Below are 19,540 nucleotides of genomic sequence, written 5' to 3' on the forward strand. Positions count from 1 at the left end.
TGAACTGACCGGTTATTGGAATCATCGTATTAGAGATGCATAATCCACGATTTTTTAAATAACAAATAATATTGCTATTGTTATTTTCAAATATGCGTTCCAAATATCTATTATTTCAATCATATTATTAATTAAAAATTATTGCTTAATATTAAATATAAAATTTATTAATTTTAATTAATACTTAATTTATTAATTTAAGTAACGTGTGATTGAATTAATTTATCTGTTTCAGCTTACTTCTTAAATTTGATTTTTTTCTCAAAACTATTTATTTATTAGAGTGAACCATTTTCTGGAAAAGGTGAGTTAAAAATATATGTCATTTCTTTAAAATGCTCAATTTAGTCCTATATTCTACCAATAGATGGCGCCAGTAGTAAACAGAATACATGTAATCAAAGTCAATCATGTCACGAGCAATTAAAAATGATCTGAATGGAATAGTGCATCATCAAATACGAATATCGGTCACTCCTGTAAAGTGGAACGGTGACTTCGTACTTTCCAATGAAGCCTCGCACTTTCCGGTGAAATCACCGCTCTGATAAATTTCAGTGATATGCAATTCATTGATACGATACGATAATTCCAGTAACCGGTCCGTTCACTTTTCAATCCAATCACAGATTTCTTTCGAGAGCTTCCATTGGACAGATCGCATCGATTGTTACTTTCCAATGAAGTCACCACTCCGGCAAATTTCAGTGATATCGTATCGATTGTTACTTTCTATCGTGATCTAAAACCTGTAATTTTATATCATCAGTAAGATCGTATCAAGGATTTGAATCACACCCCTCTTTGAAAAGTATTGATCACATGTATTTGTGACTTTTTGATATTGGTTGCGTAATAACCGCTCTTAAAGAATTCGTCATCCCTACAAAGTATCACTGAATTGCATATCACTGAAATTTATCGGAGCGGTGACTTCACTGGAAAGTGTGAAGTCTCCGCTCCACTTCATGAGAGTAACCGGTCTTACTGGTATTCGTATGTGTTGATGCAGTGATTTGACTTTGCATACATTCCATTTACTACTGGCGCCATCTATTGGAAGAATATAGAACTAAAGTAAACAATTTAAAGAAATGACATTTATATTTAATTCAAATTTTTCAGAAAATGGTTTACTCCAATACAGAAATTAAATTAATAGTTTTGAAAAAAATCAAATTTAAGCAGTAAGCTGAAATAGATAAATTAATTCAATCACAGGTTACTTTAATTAGTAAATTAAGTATTAATTGCAATTAATAAATTTTATATTTAATATTAAATAATAATTTTAAATTAATAATATGATTGAAATAACAGATATTTGGAACAAATATTTAAAAATAACAATAGCAAAATTATTTGTTATTTAAAAAATCGTGGATTATGCATCTCTATAAAAGTGTACAAATGTTCAGCATTGCAATCAGCACTTGCGATAGATAATATTTATCTCTCGTTGGTAATGTTTTAATACACTGTGTAAAAAAGTAGAAGGACACTTGATTTTGTAACAATAACCGAAAAATATTTTATTTTCACTAACATTTTTTATTAGAGACATTTAACAAATATTTCAAAAATACAATTTTAACATCAGAATTATGATGTTCAAACATAAAATATTAATGGCAACAAAAATAGTTTCTTTTGTTTGAAACTTTGTAAAAAAAAGTAGAAGGACAGCGTTATAATGAATGAAAAAATAGTGATTTTAATAAGGAATGGTCTTCCCATTGGCCTTTATAACTTCAAATATTCTGTTTGGAAGTGAATTGTATAGAGTTTGAATTTCAGTTTGACAAAAATTGTCCCACGAGTCATTCAATGCTTCTCGAAGCTGAGTTTGCGAATCAAATTGCCTCCCATCAGCATAAACTCGACGAACTAGCATTGCCCAGATGTTTTCCACTATATTAAGGTCAGGACTTTTGGCTGGCCATCGTAAAACATCCAAATTATTTGTTAGTAACCAATTTTTGACTCCAGTCGCGGTGTGAATGGAAGCTCCGTCTTGCTGAAACTATCACTCTTCACCCCCCATGTCAGAGGCATAAGAAAGAAGCTCGGAATTCAGCACTTGAATGTAGTCTGTATGTTTTTGCCTACCATTTAAGAAAACCAGACTTGTCTTTCCTCCGTATCCAACAGCCAACCAAACCATTAAACTCCCTCCTCCCATTTGTCGTGTTGAATAGTATTCGCCTTCAGTCTCCAGACAATGCCAGTGGTGCTGATATCCGTCTGGACCTTCTAAGTTAAATTTCTTTTCTTCGGAAAATATCACAGAAGTCCATTCTGTAGTCCAGGACATGTGCTCCTTAGCCCACGCTAAACGGTTATCAATGTGAGCCTGTTTCCACTTAGGATGATGTTTCCGTTTTTTGAAAATGATTTTTTTAGATCTTTTAATATAGCTGTAAACTGTTTGTTTCGTCACATGATTAAGTCCTGCTTGATTTCTTGCCTTTGAAACACTTCCTTTGTTCTTCGTCAGCACACGAGCAAGTTTTCTTTCATCACGTGGTGTTAACTTCTTCGGTCTACCAGTCTTCTTTTTATTTCCATTTTTATAAGGATTTCTGATAAAGTTTGAAACTGTATTGGGGCTCACCTGTAACAATCGAGCAATCTCTCTGACACCTTTACCATCATTTTGATATGCGAAAATTTGCCCTTTTTGCAAATCGATCAAAGGTATTCCTTTAGGCATTTCTGAGAACGGAGACACAACGTAACTTTTAAACAAATTAGAATTTTTTGGCAGAAAAGGATAAACAAAGTACAAAATCACTATTTAAATAAAGAACAACTCACTAAATTAAATATATTAGCAAGTGTCTTTCTACTTTTTTTAAGCATCGGAAATTATATATACTAATTTTCTTAATAACATTAGTGGTAGATGTTTAATGTTTGCCTAAAATGAAAACAAGGGTCATTAAACTAAATCTGCATAAATATTTGGTAGTTAGGGAAAATAAGAGATATTAATTGGCAAAAAGACACTGTCCTTCTACTTTTTATTATCAGTGTAGATGCAATTGTCGTGCTCATTTGCACTTGGATTAATAAATTTTCTACAACCAGATTTCACTCAAAATTAGATAGGAAGTTAGGATCATACACTAAAGGGCATCCGTCTAATAAAAACGTTTTTGAATCACCATGCTCACAGATATTTACAGAACTACAGACACAAACTGCTGTTTCAAGGTTATCATTTTAAAGTATGATAACTTAAAAGTACTTTGAAGAAATGAGTGAAAAATACAATGTAGAATTCCTTTTTTGTTTTTGTTTTAACCATAAAATGAAGGAGAATCCATAGACGAAATGCGCAGTAGGTCTTTCATCATCATAAGAATTTTTAACCATCAACATGCTTTCACATGGATTAAAAATTATTCATTAAGTTGCCAAAATCATCGACTTGGTTTCAAACCTTCATAAGTCCAAAATTTTAAGAAAATGTGATTTATTTGGTACTAATAGAAAAAAACATAAGAAATATTATTTTAAGATCGTCGGAAGTCAGTTCATGAAGTCAGTGTTTCTAGTGGACATTTCAAGAACCTTAATAATTGCAAATAGTGATCATTTTAAGCATTTATTAGAATCTCCTTAAAATGTTTAATCTTTCAACTTGCATAGCTTTAAAGCCAAACTGATGATTTATCAAAAATAACCGATAAATGATAGGTTATTATTTTCACATTATCTTAAATCACATCGCTACTCTTCACTTTCTTGCTATGAAGTATACAAAAAGAGAGTATTGTAATCATCATCAAAAAAAAAAAAAAAAAAAAAAAAAATTGAACGTATATATATTTTCTATAACCATCCATAACAATGTTAATTGCGGATTATTATTATTTCAAATTCCAACAATATATTTTATATTATACACTGCGTAAAAAAGTAGAAGGACACTTGATTTTGTAATAATAACCGAAAAATATTTTATTTTTACTAAAATTGTTTACTAGAAACATTTAACAAATATTTCAAAAATACAATTTAAACATCAAAATTATGATGTTCAAACATAAAATATTAATCGCAACAAAAATAGTTTCTCTTTTTTTAATCTTTTTTAAAAAAAGTAGAAGGACAGCATTATAATGAATGAAAAAATAGTGACTTTAATAAGGAATGGTCTTCCCATTGACCTTTATAACTTCAAATATTCTGTTTGGAAGTAAATTGTATACAGTTTGAATTTCAGTTTGACAAAAATTGTCCCACGAATCATTCAATGCTTCTCGAAGCTGAGTTTGCGAATCAAATTGCCTTCCATCAGTATAAACTCGACGAACTAGCATTGCCCAGATGTTTTCCACCATATTAAGGTCAGGACTTTTGGCTGGCCATGGTAAAACATCCACATTATTTGTTAGGAATCAATTTTTGACTCCAGTCGCGGTGTGAATGGAATCCCCGTCTTGCTGAAACTTCCACTCTTCACCCCCTATGTCAGAGGCATAAGGAAGAAGCTCGGAATTCAGCACTTGAATGTAGTCTGTATGTTTTTGCCTACCATTTAAGAAAACCAGACTTGTCCTTCCTCCGTATCCAACAGCCAACCAAACCATTAAACTCCCTCCTCCCATTTGTCGTGTTGAATAGTATTCGCCTTCAGTCCCTAGACAATGCCAATAGTGCCGATATCCGTCTGGACCGTCTAAGTTAAATTTCTTTTCATCGGAAAATATCACAGAAGTCCATTCTGTAGTCCAGGACATGTGCTCCTTAGCCCACGCTAAACGGTTATCAATGTGAGCTTGTTTCCACTTAGGATGATGTTTCCGTTTTTGAAAATGAATTTTTTAGATCTTTTAATATGGCTGTAAACTGTTTGTTTCGTCACATGATTAAGTCCTGCTTGATTTCTTGCCTTTGAAACACTTCCTTTGTTCTTCGTCAGCACACGAGCAAGTTTTCTTTCATCACGTGGTGTTAACTTCTTCGGTCTACCAGTCTTCTTTTTATTTCCATTTTTATAAGGATTTCTGATAAAGTTTGAAACTGTATTGGGGCTCACCTGTAACAATCGAGCAATCTCTCTGACACCTTTACCATCATTTTGATATGCGAAAATTTGCCCTTTTTGCAAATCGATAAAAGGTATTCCTTTAGGCATTTCTGAGAACGGAGAAACAATGCAACTTTTAAACAAATTAGAATTTTTTGGCAGAAAAGGATAAACAAAGTACAAAATCACTATTTAAATAAAGAACAACTCACCAAATTAAATATATTAGCAAGTGTCCTTCTACTTTTTTTTTACGCATCGGAAATTATATATACTAATTTTCTTAGTAATATTAGTGGTAGATTTTTAATTTTTGCCTAAAATGAAAACAAGGGTCATTAAACTAAATCTGCATAAATATCTGGTAGTTAGGAGAAAATAAGAGATATTAATTGACAAAAAGACACTGTCCTTCTACTTTTTTTACGCAGTGTATGAACAATGTTAAAAATCATTATTATTGTAATGCATCACTTAAACAGTCATTTCACTCTCATCCTGAAGAGTTGTATGCAGAACTTTTTTTTTCTCCTTACATTAGTTCAGAAGAAAATCCAATCGAAGTAAACCGATGTGTTTGTAATCTTTTCTTCATTAAAGGTTAGTTCACTCTATATAATACTTTTGTATCTGCTGCTCCAAATATTTTTAATCTTACACTTTTAGTTAGATAGAAAAATAAAACTTCGATTAACGTTTTGATTACAATTGTCGTTATTTTGAAATGAATGTATTGGAGTTAGATAAGTGTATTGTTCTCGTGTTTTCTCATAATTTAATTTCCTATAAAAACGAGTTTATTTCGCAGTGCGCCAAAATATTTGATATCCCTCCGTAATATGAACCTCATTTATTCACATGAATGCAACTCGTCAATTCATGAAAGCATTATGACTTGAAAAATTCAAATTTGTTGGCCATAAAGTAGTCTAACCTTTCTATAACCAAACTTCAATTTTTTTGGTCTGTGTGTGTGTGTTTTTGAGCCAAATACAATAATCTAAAAATAGAAATGCATGCAATAAATGGACAAATTTTAAACCAATCAGCTTTCAAGTGCGAGAGTGCCTACTATAAACAGCAGTTCAATACACAAAATTAGATAGAAAATCGCACATCTTTTAAGTAAGAGGATTAATTAGGCGCGTATTTTGGTTGCTTTGAGTTAACGGAACGTTATATTATATGAGCATGTATGATATTTTTTCACTTCTTTTATAAAACATTCTTTCCCTTTTAAATTTAAATTGAATCAAAAGCTAAAATTTTAAGGAGATATATCTTTATGAATGAAGGTTGCCAATAATAACAGATAGCAGTAATTGGAAGTTCGTAATTGTTTCTTTTAATCCTATTAAAAATTTTCCATGAAAATTAAAGTAAATCTGAAATGAGCAAAAATTATTCCTTTAATGAAAAAACCATAGCAAATAAATAAAGAAAAAAATAAAAAATAAACTGATTATGTTTTTATTTGTGCTAAAATGTTAGACATTTTCTTATATTCAAGAAAAAGCTGCATAGCTCTTGAATGCAAATGAGAAATGTAGAAGGGAATCCGGCTGCGTATTTTACAAAAATAATCCAATAAAATGCGAGTGAAACTTTCACGCAAGTATATCTAGTTCAAATCGGCAGTGATGGTCCCTCTAAAATTTTTCGCATACTTTCTTATAAAGTTGTTATAGTCCTTTCTTCCCGTATAAAATTGTAGACCTTCGGAATAGCCATAAACACTGCGAGTGTGCAGATTTTTATATTCGGATTACCGCACTTTCGAGATTTGTACTTCGTAGTATAATAAAGATCGACTCTGTATTTTGAAGGGTTCTTTTATTTTCTTGTAGACGTAATGTAGAAAAAAATATAAAAACGTCAAACATTTCGAACTTGAGATTTTAACGAATCTTGATGTTTAACTCAAGTAATGTCTTGACTCCGCTCACTGAGTTCGAAAAACGCATTTTTAAAAAATGTCCACCCGTCTGTGACAAAAATAATTCAAAAAACGCTTCAATTAGACGGTTGAAATTTGGTATGCAGTCGTTGCAAAATATTTGCATATTTCTTTCAAATTTCCAGTAATGTTCAGTGGAAGTCTGTCTGACAGACTGTTCAAATATAAGTTAATACAATAACTACAAAACGAAGAGAGCTAGATAGATAAAATTCGGCACACACATTTAGCATCTATAGGATAAACACCTATCAGATTTTGAGACAAATTCAACAAGGGGTTGATCGTCTATCAATTTGTACTTTCAGAAAAATGCAATTGTGATAACTAAAGAACGCGACGACATAAATATAACAAATTTGGTGTGTGATTGTGGTGGTAACTTCATAAGCCAGATAACAACCTCCGGAAAGGAGTGTGCACTTTTGTCTAGTGGTCTTGTTACTCCGCTACAAACCCCAATTGCAAATTCGAGCCTCAAACTTGCAAATGGGTGACCCTGGTTCTGAACAAACGCATCCTTCGTGCAACTGTCATGGCGCCATCTATCCGCAGCAACCACTCGCCGTCGCCCATCATAACGCTTGGCGCGATAATCACGTTCGTCGCTCGCCATAACTGGCGCGATAAACTCCACCGACTCACTGGTGGGGGAGTATTATGATGGTAACTTCATAAGCCAGATAACAACCTCCGGAAAGGAGTGTACACTTTTGTATGTGGTCTTGTTACTCAGCTACAAGCTCCAACGTTGCGTGTTCGAACCTCAAATTTGCACATGATTTTGTGACTGAAATGCAGTTTTTGTGTCAAATCTGTGTTCCAATCTGTTGAGAAAAGCGTGTTTAAAGCACGGATTTACTTTTCGGATACTATTAACTACATGCCAAGGATTACTTGCCTAATAACTTGCCAAGGATGACACGATAGATTCAGTAAAAGTGCTAAATCTACGCCAAAGGTTAGTATTCCATAGCTATTGTACGTCAATGCCATGTAACGCATTCTCTGGCAGACAAATTTACAAGAGAATATACGAGAAAATTTTGGGGAGACCACTTCAGCTGCTTGATTCAAGTGAAACTAAACTTTGGCAGAGAATTATACTATGATCATTTCCATTTCTCAAATCCGTAGCATTTTTGAGTTACCCCATTTGCACAATGCGTATATTCAGATCTATAGATTGCCAATTTTTAAACAGTTTCAGAGGGTATTTTGCAAGAATCGTCGCTTTGAATTTTAAAAATGTACTACAAATTTCCAACGAAACTATTTTGTTTTTGAGTTATTTTTTTACATGCGTGCAAAAGAACTGGGTTATTTGATAAGGATCTGAAGTTAGATACTTGATTTTTGTAACAAATTTTAGGTACAATTCGATTTTAATAAAGACCAAAAAGCGCCAAGAAAACATTTCACCAAATTATAAAAATATTCTTCAATATATTATTATAATGAAAAATTTTGAACGTGCGAATCACATGCTATATAGTTTGATGATTGAAATCGCCAAAATGGCGAAATTTTTTCTTGGCGTTTTTTGGCCGCCGTTACAACTACAAGTACTAAATTTTATCTCGTTGTTGCTATTTTTTTAGTTTTGCATGTATCGTGTTCAACTGTATTTGAGCAGACATAGTTTTTCTGAATGGATTTTATTCAAACTGTGATCGAAATATACAAATTTGGTATTGAAACTATTTACCAAATTTTGTTCGCCTGGCTCAAAAAGTTTTTAATTACAGAGAGACAGTCCGATATAACGCTAAACAATATGTTTTTTCGGTATTAGAGATTTCAGAAACCCGAATATTCGTCAAAATTTCGAGTTTGACTTTCTCAATCATTATAACTCTTTTCCTTTGGATCCTTCATATACAAGAAAGTAAACATAAAATTATGTAGAAATTCCATAATGCCTTTAAATTATTCGTACTTAAATCTGGCATTTAACAATTTTTTTTAAGTGTGATCATCAAATATAATTATTCGTCTGGTTTTTCTAAAAACAACAAATTTAAAAATAAGATTAAAGACATCAATATTGATAAATCATGACATTTGAATATGTGATACATAATGGGAAAGAAAAAAAAAAAAAAAATTCAGAAACCTAATCATGTTTGAGAAGTCGGTTACTGGTAGGAAAGTCATCCAGATCATCTTCAAAATAAGCCCTCAATCACTAAAATTGATGTATTCCCACCTTACCGTGATAACTAAAGAGGACCTCAATGTGGTGACATTAACAGGGGGAATGATGGTTGAGTTCTGATGAGCGTTACCCTCTAAGACCCAACCATTGCAAAAGGAGATGTGTTCTAACGGCGAAATAGTGATAATTCAACCCAAAATAATTACCAGATTCCCCCAACCAAGATTTGATTTGCTTACAAAGAGATAATTGAGAGAATAATCTTCTTGCTTATGATGTTCCAAACGTATGTTATGGTTACAAGAGAAGAGAGAATCTGCTTAATTTTGCAGCGGCTTTTCATCCATATAGCCATATAGCGTATATTGTAACATTGTTTTAATTTTTCTAATTCTTAATTTTTGCTTGTAATGATATGTGTAATTCATAAAATTGCTTTGATTTCATTAAAATAAAATTTACATCAAACATCATTTCAGAAATAAGAGAAAAAGTAGCTTTAAAAAAGTAAAATATTGTTGAATATAACAGCGCAATAGAATAGAACATAACATTATTACCCACTGGATATTATTGTTCCAAATTTTATTTTATTTTATTTTAAAGCATTGTATTTCATATTATTTGAATATGTTGATTCACTGTTACAATACTTAACAAGTATTACTCGAGGATTATTATTGTTCCAAGTTTCAGCTTCTAAGAATGTCTTTTACATTATTTCAACAGTATCAAAAATCATTATTGTTGGGATTCATCTTTGGAAAGCGTCACTTCACCACCATCTTGAAGAACTGTTAACATAACTCTTTTTTAACTCTTATTTATTCAGAGGAAAATCGTATAGAAGAAAGCCGAAGCATCAGTAACATTGTTTTGAATACAGGTTAGTCCTCTCTCTAACATACATTTTGTGTCTTCAGCTCCGCATATTTTTGCGTATCTTTTTAACTAATGCTATTTTTATAATCCAAACCATATCAGAAATATTTATTGTCAAGATATATGCTAGGAAAAAGTCTTCTCACCTGTATCTTCCAAATTAGTATAAAGAGATTCTTTCTTTCTCAAGAATTTGAAAGAAAATTTCTGTTGAATCTTTAAACATTTGTAATCATCTGGTACAGTACAGGTTAAAGATGAATATGTCCTACAAGCAATAGTATTTTGATACATAAGTTAAAATGAAGTAATTCTATCATGATGTTTCAAAGATCTGAAATTCCTTGTAATTTGAAGATTTCGTTAGTTGCAAATATTAGACTTCCAGAGCTTTCTTCAAGTCATTAAATAAATTGCCGCCAATTTCTCAGCTCAAAATTTTAGCTGGATTGGAAAATAAAACTTGAATTAGTGCTTTTTCTCCATCTAACAATATTTTGAAATGAATATATTGCGAATGCCAATTACATAAATATATTTTTCTCCTGTTTTATCTGATAATTTCATTTTGTTTAATTTTCATATTCGATATGTTTAATTCGCACTACGTCAAAATATTTGATTATATTTGTTTAGTATTCATAAAATTTATCGCGAACAAGCAGCTTGCTTATTTTCAAAACCTGTTGACGATAACCGTCTGTATTGATGTATATCCCAATATTCACTTATTTAATCTATACTTATATAAAGCTCAATGTGTGTGTGTGTGTGTTGGCGCTCCACAGGCCAGACCGTTTGATCTACATCTACCAAATTTGGTACACGTATACCTTAGAGGTCGGGAATGTGCACCTGGGGTCCCTTTTTCAGAATTTTTAATTAGAATTTTAATTATTAAGTAAAAACTAACTTTCCCTCCGCCAAATGAGTAAGACTTCAGATTTTTTTCTCAACAGTAATGAGGCTAGGCTTAACATTTTTCAGCCGATTATTTCAAACGATTCTGTTTATTTTCTTAATGCTTTATGCATTTAAAATTAAACATTGTTAATTAATCGATCTTTCAGATTCATTATGAAGTACTTTTGAATTAAAATAAAGCAGAATAAAGGAAATTAAAAAATTCTAATCTCTATAGCGTTACCTCAACTGGAGTAGAAAATTCACGCATTTGCGTTACTGTAACTGGCATTGAAAATTCACGCATGCTCATTGTGTTCTGATTGTTGACAATTATTATCAACGGATGATTCTTGATTTAAATTATTTTTAGGTTAGTTGTATGCTTTTGTAATTAAATTGTATTTATGTTAGTTATATATTTTTTGTATATGCTTATAGTTTTAAATATATCGTTTTTAAGTAGTTTATTTAGCCTGTTTTCGACCGATTTTTTTAAACGATTCGTTTTATTTTCTTAGTGTTTGATGCATTTAAAATTAAACATTGTTAATTAATCGATCTGGTCATGATGAATCTGAGAAAATTTTGTTGACAAATTCTTGAAATATTACATAAATTAAGAAAGATATTCTTTAGTGTCCATAAAGTTTAAACGCTCAGTGACTCTGTTTTCAGTAATCATATTGCAAAAAAAAAAAAAAAAAAAAAAAAAAAAAACTTTTTTTCAGTAAAAAATATTATTATATTAATTGCAGAATAATCCTTTCCACTTTAATATAAAGTATAAATTCTACGGGAGCTAATAGAAAATTAGAGAGATACACATTACGTTATGACTGAAGGCCTTTATAATATTATGAGTGAATTAATTATATGACTATCAAAATTTGAAGTTTTAAAATATTTCGATGAAGAAGCTATTAAAGTAGGAATTGCATAAAATATTTAATTATTAAAATTTTAACGGACATTAAGATTGGCGAATCGGCTGGTCGCCAAAGGCGGCTAGTATTAAAAAAGTTATATACAGTGGTGGCCAAAAGTGTGGACATTTTTTGAAAGTTTCATGTTTTTCAACTTTGTGTGCTTGCAGAATATATTAATTTTCACTTAAATACAAATGTTTATATATCAAATTGAAGGTAATTTAATGTAGGATTTAATAACAAAAACAGTATTACAATATCTGTATTACAAACAAAGTTGCGCTAATTTTAGTAAGATGTATCTTAGATTTGCATTTTCTTAAAGTGATACTTACACAATCAATACTTAGTAGGATAACCCTTATTTTTTAAGACAGCTTCACAGCGTATTTTCATCGAGTGAACGAGTGTTTGGAGTATATATATATATATATATATATATATATATATATATATATATATATATATATATATATATATATACCACTTAAAATATTCAAAATTGATGGTCATGCATTGAATTTCATTCTAACGCTTTTATGACCAAAGTTAAAGCTTAAATTTAAGCGAAAAATGAACACATTTGAAATCAAATTTCAAATATAAGAATGTCTGCTATGAACAAAAATTTAAAACTGAAGGGAAATCACATTTCCGTTATGTAAGATGTGGTATTTCGTGCATATAGGGTGTATTTAATTTTTTCGACTTTCACATAACATAGAATTTTCTCATATTATCTTGTATATGCATATATGATAATTTTCATTTCTTTTATACAATTTTCGGTACAGCTGGAGTTTTATGCCGACCTAGATAAACCGCCAAATTATGTACAAAAACAGCCGAAAGTAGCCAAATTCATTTTGGGTTTCACTTTGGCTTAGCGTTACTTTTTTCTAGCTTGGCGTTATTCTTGGAATTGCTTTAATAGCGACCGTCTTGGAAATTAAGATGTACCCAATTTTCAATTTAGGCAAATATTCGTTACAAATTTACGTTTAAAAATAATCTTACCTAATGGTCCAAGGTTATAGAATTTTAAATTTAATTCTGAAATTTCTTTGTGGTTCATGTAAAGACGAAATCATGACGTGGTTAATCGATATCTTGAATTTAAAGAGTTGCGCGCCTTTTGCCAGGGACACTGCATATAATGCATATCTCGATATTTACATTCTTAGAGGCGTTATTTGTTTTATCATTTTTATGGTGACTTTTTTGTAATCCGTCATATTAATCTATTGGTTATGCTCGCCACTGCCATTCATTTAATATGTAAAAACCGAATTATTTATAATATGTTTAAAGGTTGAGATTTATAGCAGAAAAATAATTTTTAGACAAATTATCATCTAAAATAAGTATTCATTATGGAATTTCGCTAACAAAATACTAAGATATAAAATGGAAGATGTAAACAGTGTTAAATAGAAGCGCTTGAATTTGAGATGCGCGATGGAAAAATCAGAATTAAAGTCACGTTTGAGAAGTGGATTATTGGTTTAGTTATCGTTTTAGACATCTTTGACTCTTAAATGAAATCTCAAACACCAAAATTGAGTCAACCCAACCACGCCAGGAGAATCAAAGGAGATCTAAATTATAGGTGTATAAGTATTAACTGGGGAATTGAGGAGAGAGCTGTAAGGAACGTTTTCTTTTGAAATCTAACCAATGTGAAAGGAATTACCTTTACCATCGAAATTGCGATGACTGCTTACTACCACCCTCCCACCCGAAGAATTGGGATGACAAACTTTGTTGCTAAAAATCCCTTAACCCCCTCAATCAATCAATCACCCCAAGAATTGATGATTTTTTTTTTTTTTTGAGTTTGCTGTAACAGAAGCTATTCTTGTTTCTCTTATAATAAACATATGTTGTGGTTACAGGAGATGCGAGTATCTGCTTATATTTACAGCGGCATATCATCCATATATAAGCTACTTTTAAATTTTTTTATTTCTAATTACATATATAATTTATCAAATTGCTTCAGTTTTTACTAAATTAAGCTATACGATCAACTGCCATTTCAGGAATAAACGAAAAAATTAGCTTAAACAATGAAAAATATTGTTGAATTTAACGGTGCTCTAGAATAGAATATACCATTGTTACCTGACGAATATCATTGTTCCAAAATTAATTTAGTAACAATATATTTTACACCAAAAGAACATGCTGACATCTTACAACAGTTAGGTGAGGATCCTTATTATTCCAAATTTCGGTTTTTAACAATGCATTTTACATTATTTCAGCAATAACAAATGTCATCATTACCGTGACTCACCTTCGGAAAGCGTCATTTCCCCTCCATTCTGAAGAGCTGTTAGCAAACATTTTGGTAAGCTCAGATTGCGAAGAAAATCCCATAGAAATAAGCCGAAATGGTAATCATCTTGTTTTCAATGCAGGTAAGTTCTCTCTATAAATCATTATGTATATAATACTTCAAATATTTTTAAGTGTTTTAACTAAATTTTTTCCCCAATTTAAACAATATCGAAAATCTTAATATCAAGATGGTACCAGGAAAAAGTGATTTTAGATATATCTTGTAAATTTGCGTCAAGATATAATTTTCTTTTCACCACAATTCAAAAGAAAATTTTCTTTAGGCATCTTTAAACATTTGCAGTCTTCTGGTATATAAACAGCTTTATAATGAACATCCTCCATAAATAATAATCATCAGATGTATATGTTGTAAAGATATAATTTGTTCACATTTTGTAAAAGAATTCAAATTTTGAATTCAAAATTTCTGTCTGATCCAAATCGTAGACTTCCAACGGTTTTTAAAAATAATCTTATTCAAAAAACACATTTTCTTATCTCAAAATTTGAACTGGATTGGAAAATAAAACATAAATTGAAGTTTTCACTACAACTAATGTCGTTTTGAAATAAATATTTTCTCGCTGCCAATTAGGTAAGTATATTTTTATCGCGTTTATCTTTCATAATATTATTTTGTTTAAATTCCGTTACAAATCAGTTAAATTCGCAGTGCGTCAAAACTTTTGATATCATTATCCATTATGTAATGCATTTAATCGCAAAGAAACAGTTCATCAGTTAGTAAAAACGTGAGGTATAACATGCCGTTATTCAAGCATTCATGTTTAAATTAGTAACAGCATTATCGATTGAAAAATTCAAATATTTGCTTGAAATGCGACAAATTTCAAGCACACTCAAAATTAACCGCAACAAAAAATTCGCTTAATGTATAAATTTAAGCGAAAAATAAGCATAGTTTAAATTAATGAACTTTAATTAATGAAATGTTACTTATCAATGAATTACTTATTACTTAATGAATGAAATTAATGAAATGTGAAAATATGTTCCATTAACAGCAGTTTAATAAATAACTGGTGGAAAAATGTATTTTCTCTAGGTAAAATATGGTATTCTGTGCATTTGATGCGTATTTAATTCCTTCGACTCTACGGAAAGTAAACTTTTTCCATATTCTGTTATATATGCATATATGACAATTTTTGCTTATTTTAAGAAATTCCCTTTTTAAAACTTAAACAGAAATAAAAATAAAATTTCTAAACAAATACATCTTTACGATTGGCAATTATCTGTTTTGAGGGTCTACATTTGATTTTTTGAGTGCTGTTTAAAAATTTTTTGCGGAAATTAAAGAAAGTTTAAATAACGAGTAAATTATACCCCCAGTGACAAAAAGAAAAATAATGAATGATTTAATGAAAGAATAAATCAGTATGAGCGGTTTCTCTAAAACATTCTTGCAGATCCAAATAATATGTTTCATGGCATTGGCGTACATTAGTTATGAAATATTAATTTTTGGCGGGAATTTAGCAGTTTCACTAAATCTATTGTGCAATCTTTGGCGAATTGTTTGGCGATTAATTCCTGGCGTATAGTAAATAATTACCCCAAAATTAAATTTTTGTTGTAGACGCGTTTTTCCCAACCGATTGAAACAAAAAAATTTGAGACAAAATTACATTTGCAGTCGGAAAATCACATCTTAAATTTGATATATTTTAGTCACTTGGTTTTTGAGATATAACGTTTATATGTTTCTGAAAGCACATTTATATGTTCCTGAAAGTGCAGACAGATAGACGGTCAACTCTTTGTCGCATATGACACAAAGTTTGATTGGTGCTATTGATATTAAATCGTACCTCTGGATATTGGTGTTTTCGCTATGGAGATTAATTCTATATTAATGTACTGAATTTCATCCATATAGTTCGTTTCATAGTAATCATATTTATGTTCGAACAGCTGGACAGACAAATTTCTTCTTAATGGATTTTCATCAAAATTTGACAGAAATCTGCAAAATTAGTGTAAAAATCTATTTTATCCATCGAATTTAAAGCATTTTTTTAGTTATCTTTATGACAGATGGATTTGCAGACATAAAGCCAAAAATGTGTTTTTCCGACTTCAGGGATATCTAAAACTTTCATTAAAAGCTCAGGTTCGGTTTTTTTTTTTTGACAATTACAACGTTCATATAGGAGAAAATAAAAAAAACAAGTGAGTCTATTTGTTCCGAAAGGGTTTAAAAAGTTTTTATAGGACTAAAAATACTGTGTAGTTTTCATCTGAAAATTTGAAATGCATAAGTCGGGCTGTGTATATTACCTAAAATTAATCCAATAACGTACGAGTGGAAATTTCAAGTTAGCATGTCAAATTCGAACAAGCCATGGTGATTCTTCCGACAACTTTCACCACTCTTTTATTAAAGTTTTATGATTCCTTCTTCAGCTTAAAATTTTGATTTTGTGCATTTCCATGGACTTCAAAAATACTCAAGTTTTTATTTTTAGAATGTCACACATTAAAGATTTGTACATCATAGTATGATAGAGAAAATTGATTATGCATCCTGGAAACTTTATTTTTCAGTCAGTTGAAAGCATCATTTTTATAGGGGACTATATTTCAGCTTCAAGAGTGCATGCTTTATTTCATTTATAGCTTCTTCATTTCCTTATACCTTCATTATTTATACCTTCATTTTTCTTAACTTTTTTGAGTCGATGAATATACATATATGCGAAAATATAAAATTACAGACTGTCAGCTCTGAAATAGACTTATCGCAGAATTGTAAAAGAGCCTTCACTTTGAATTTTAAATCTGTAATACATATTCCATTTGTTTGAAACGTTTGTCCTTGAGTTATCGCATTCACATTGGTTCGGAAGTAGAGAGATTGAACAGATGGCCATGCCCTTTCCGGATTTGACTTTAAGTTTGAAATGGTTCGGAGCATTAGATGTTAAATTTGTGCACTAAAGTTTGTCTACTTAGCTCATTTTTTTTCTCGCAAGTATCGAGTCCACCTACATTCGCACATCTAGATTTCCTGTCAATGAATTTCTCTTAAAATTTGAAAGAAATCTACTAATTTGATGCTAAGACCTCATGTCAAATTTCAACTGTTTAGATGAAAGTATTTTTGAGTTATCGTGTTCAACGATAGACAGACATAATTCCAAAAATGTGTTTTCCAAAACAGGCAGTCTGAAATTTAAAAATTTGTCAAATTCCCAACATACATTTTTGAAGATTACAATATTTCTCTTTTCTTTGATTATGAGAGTGTAAAAAGTATTTATATAGAAATTCTTATATCTTTAAATTATTAAAACATAAACTTCATATTTTTTTAAAAAATAATTTTTTTTGGAATCATCTTCAAAAAAAAATATTTTTCTAGTTTTCATAAATTACAAACTTTAAATTAAAATTAAAGACACAAGCACTACCAAATCGCAACGAATGAATTTAGATTCAAATTGGAGAAGTCAGAAATTAAAATCATGTTGTGTCGTTGTCTTTCCATACAAATTTGTGAGACTTTTTGTTCTGCTATCGTTTTCGTCATTTTCGAAAAGAAGACCCAATCACCATCAATTGAGCTCTTTCTGCTTTGCCACTGGAACCAGAAGGAAATCTGAATAATAGGTCTTAACGGCATCAACAGGGGATCTGCATGTGTAGTTCTAATGGCGATTATCTTGCGAGAACATAACCTAACCGGAAGGGGGGTACACCTCGACATCAGAATTGTGTATTCAAATTATTGTATCCCTAAATGATGGTTTGATTGAATATTTTTTATTTATTTGGATTTTCTGGAACAAAAACCATTCGAATTTTTACTGTGTGAATCGTATAATTTTACACCTGGACAAAAGAATACCAGACTTGCTTAGACTTCGTTTCCTCATCTTCACATTCTACAATTTTTTAACCTTTCAGTTTCTCATCACATTTATTATTGAAGAAATTAATTATATTTCATTAAATTTTGCAAGATCATTAATTTTAGAAATAAGTGAAAAATCTTAAACAATACAGGAAATAGTTGAATATGAAAATTCATTATAAAATATAATGTAATATTTTTGCTTATCGAGTACTATTGCTCCAGAAATAATTTAGGTTCATAATTTAACAATACTTTTTTACATGTCGAACAAATGTCAATGCCAAAAACCATTGTAAATTGGATTCCTTTTCAGAAAAATCTTTTCATTGCTATTTTGAAGACTTGTAAACTGTACTCTTTTTTTAATTCCGATTCCTCAGTAAGAAAATATTGCCCAGGCAAGACTAATAGTGTGCAATATTTTCAATAAATGTTAGTAATAAATATTTTTGTAATGTAACCAAATTTTTAAACAAAATTTGGTAGAAAATTCTTTACGTAGAACTACTGATATTTCATAATTAATTTAAGACACAATTTTTTTCCCGTCTGAAAATTTCGGTTATAAAATGATGATCACTACATTTATTTGCATTTTGTTTATTTCACTTGAATAAACAAAATGTGATGTTTTGTTAGAGATTCGATAACAGAAAAATAAATCAATTGTTTCAAGATTTTCTTTCTTATTTAGCCACACGGGTTGTTTTTTTACATTCAGTTTCAAATTAAATAAATAAAAATGTTTTGTTCCATATTTTTATTTCAAGTACATTATTTTTCTTCGTGAAGGAAGTATTTATTTATTAAAGTTACAACGATTGTTAACGATATCAAAAATCGTCGGGACATGTTTTTTCTAATTTGATTTCATATTTTTAAAAAAACTTTCCTACCTAAACAAAGAACATTTATATCTCAAATTCTGATAGACATTAAGTCAAACTGAATTAGAAATCCTATAAAGGTTTTGTTTATTACGGTTTGCATATTTCTAATCCTCTTTTATACCACGTTTCTTAAAATAAGTTTTTATCGTAAATGGGAAAATTACAAGCAATACCCCGATCTAGCCAGAGGCCATGCGGGAAACTTGATGCCGAAGCCATCGAGCACGAAGGAACAACGACACTTGATGATGTCGGACACTTGCAAACAACAAAGGACTCTCTAGAGAGAACGTATATTAGAACGCAAAAAAAGATTACATTTTTACAATACATATTAAGCTGTGAAACATTGAGAATGCATTAAATATATTAAATGTGCGTTAACTTTTTATATTGAGAGCTAAAGACAAGAGTCTTTTATAGAAGATTTAATGACTGGAATTTTTAATTGTTCTTCGACATCAAGAGATAACCAATTTCTTAGCCATCTGAGTCTGTGTTCTCATCATACTGCGCAGACTTTGATCAGATAGACCCTTCTTCGGTGTCACATT

The sequence above is a fragment of the Argiope bruennichi genome, chromosome 6, assembly GCF_947563725.1.
Source record: "Argiope bruennichi chromosome 6, qqArgBrue1.1, whole genome shotgun sequence".
Taxonomy (NCBI): domain Eukaryota; kingdom Metazoa; phylum Arthropoda; class Arachnida; order Araneae; family Araneidae; genus Argiope; species Argiope bruennichi.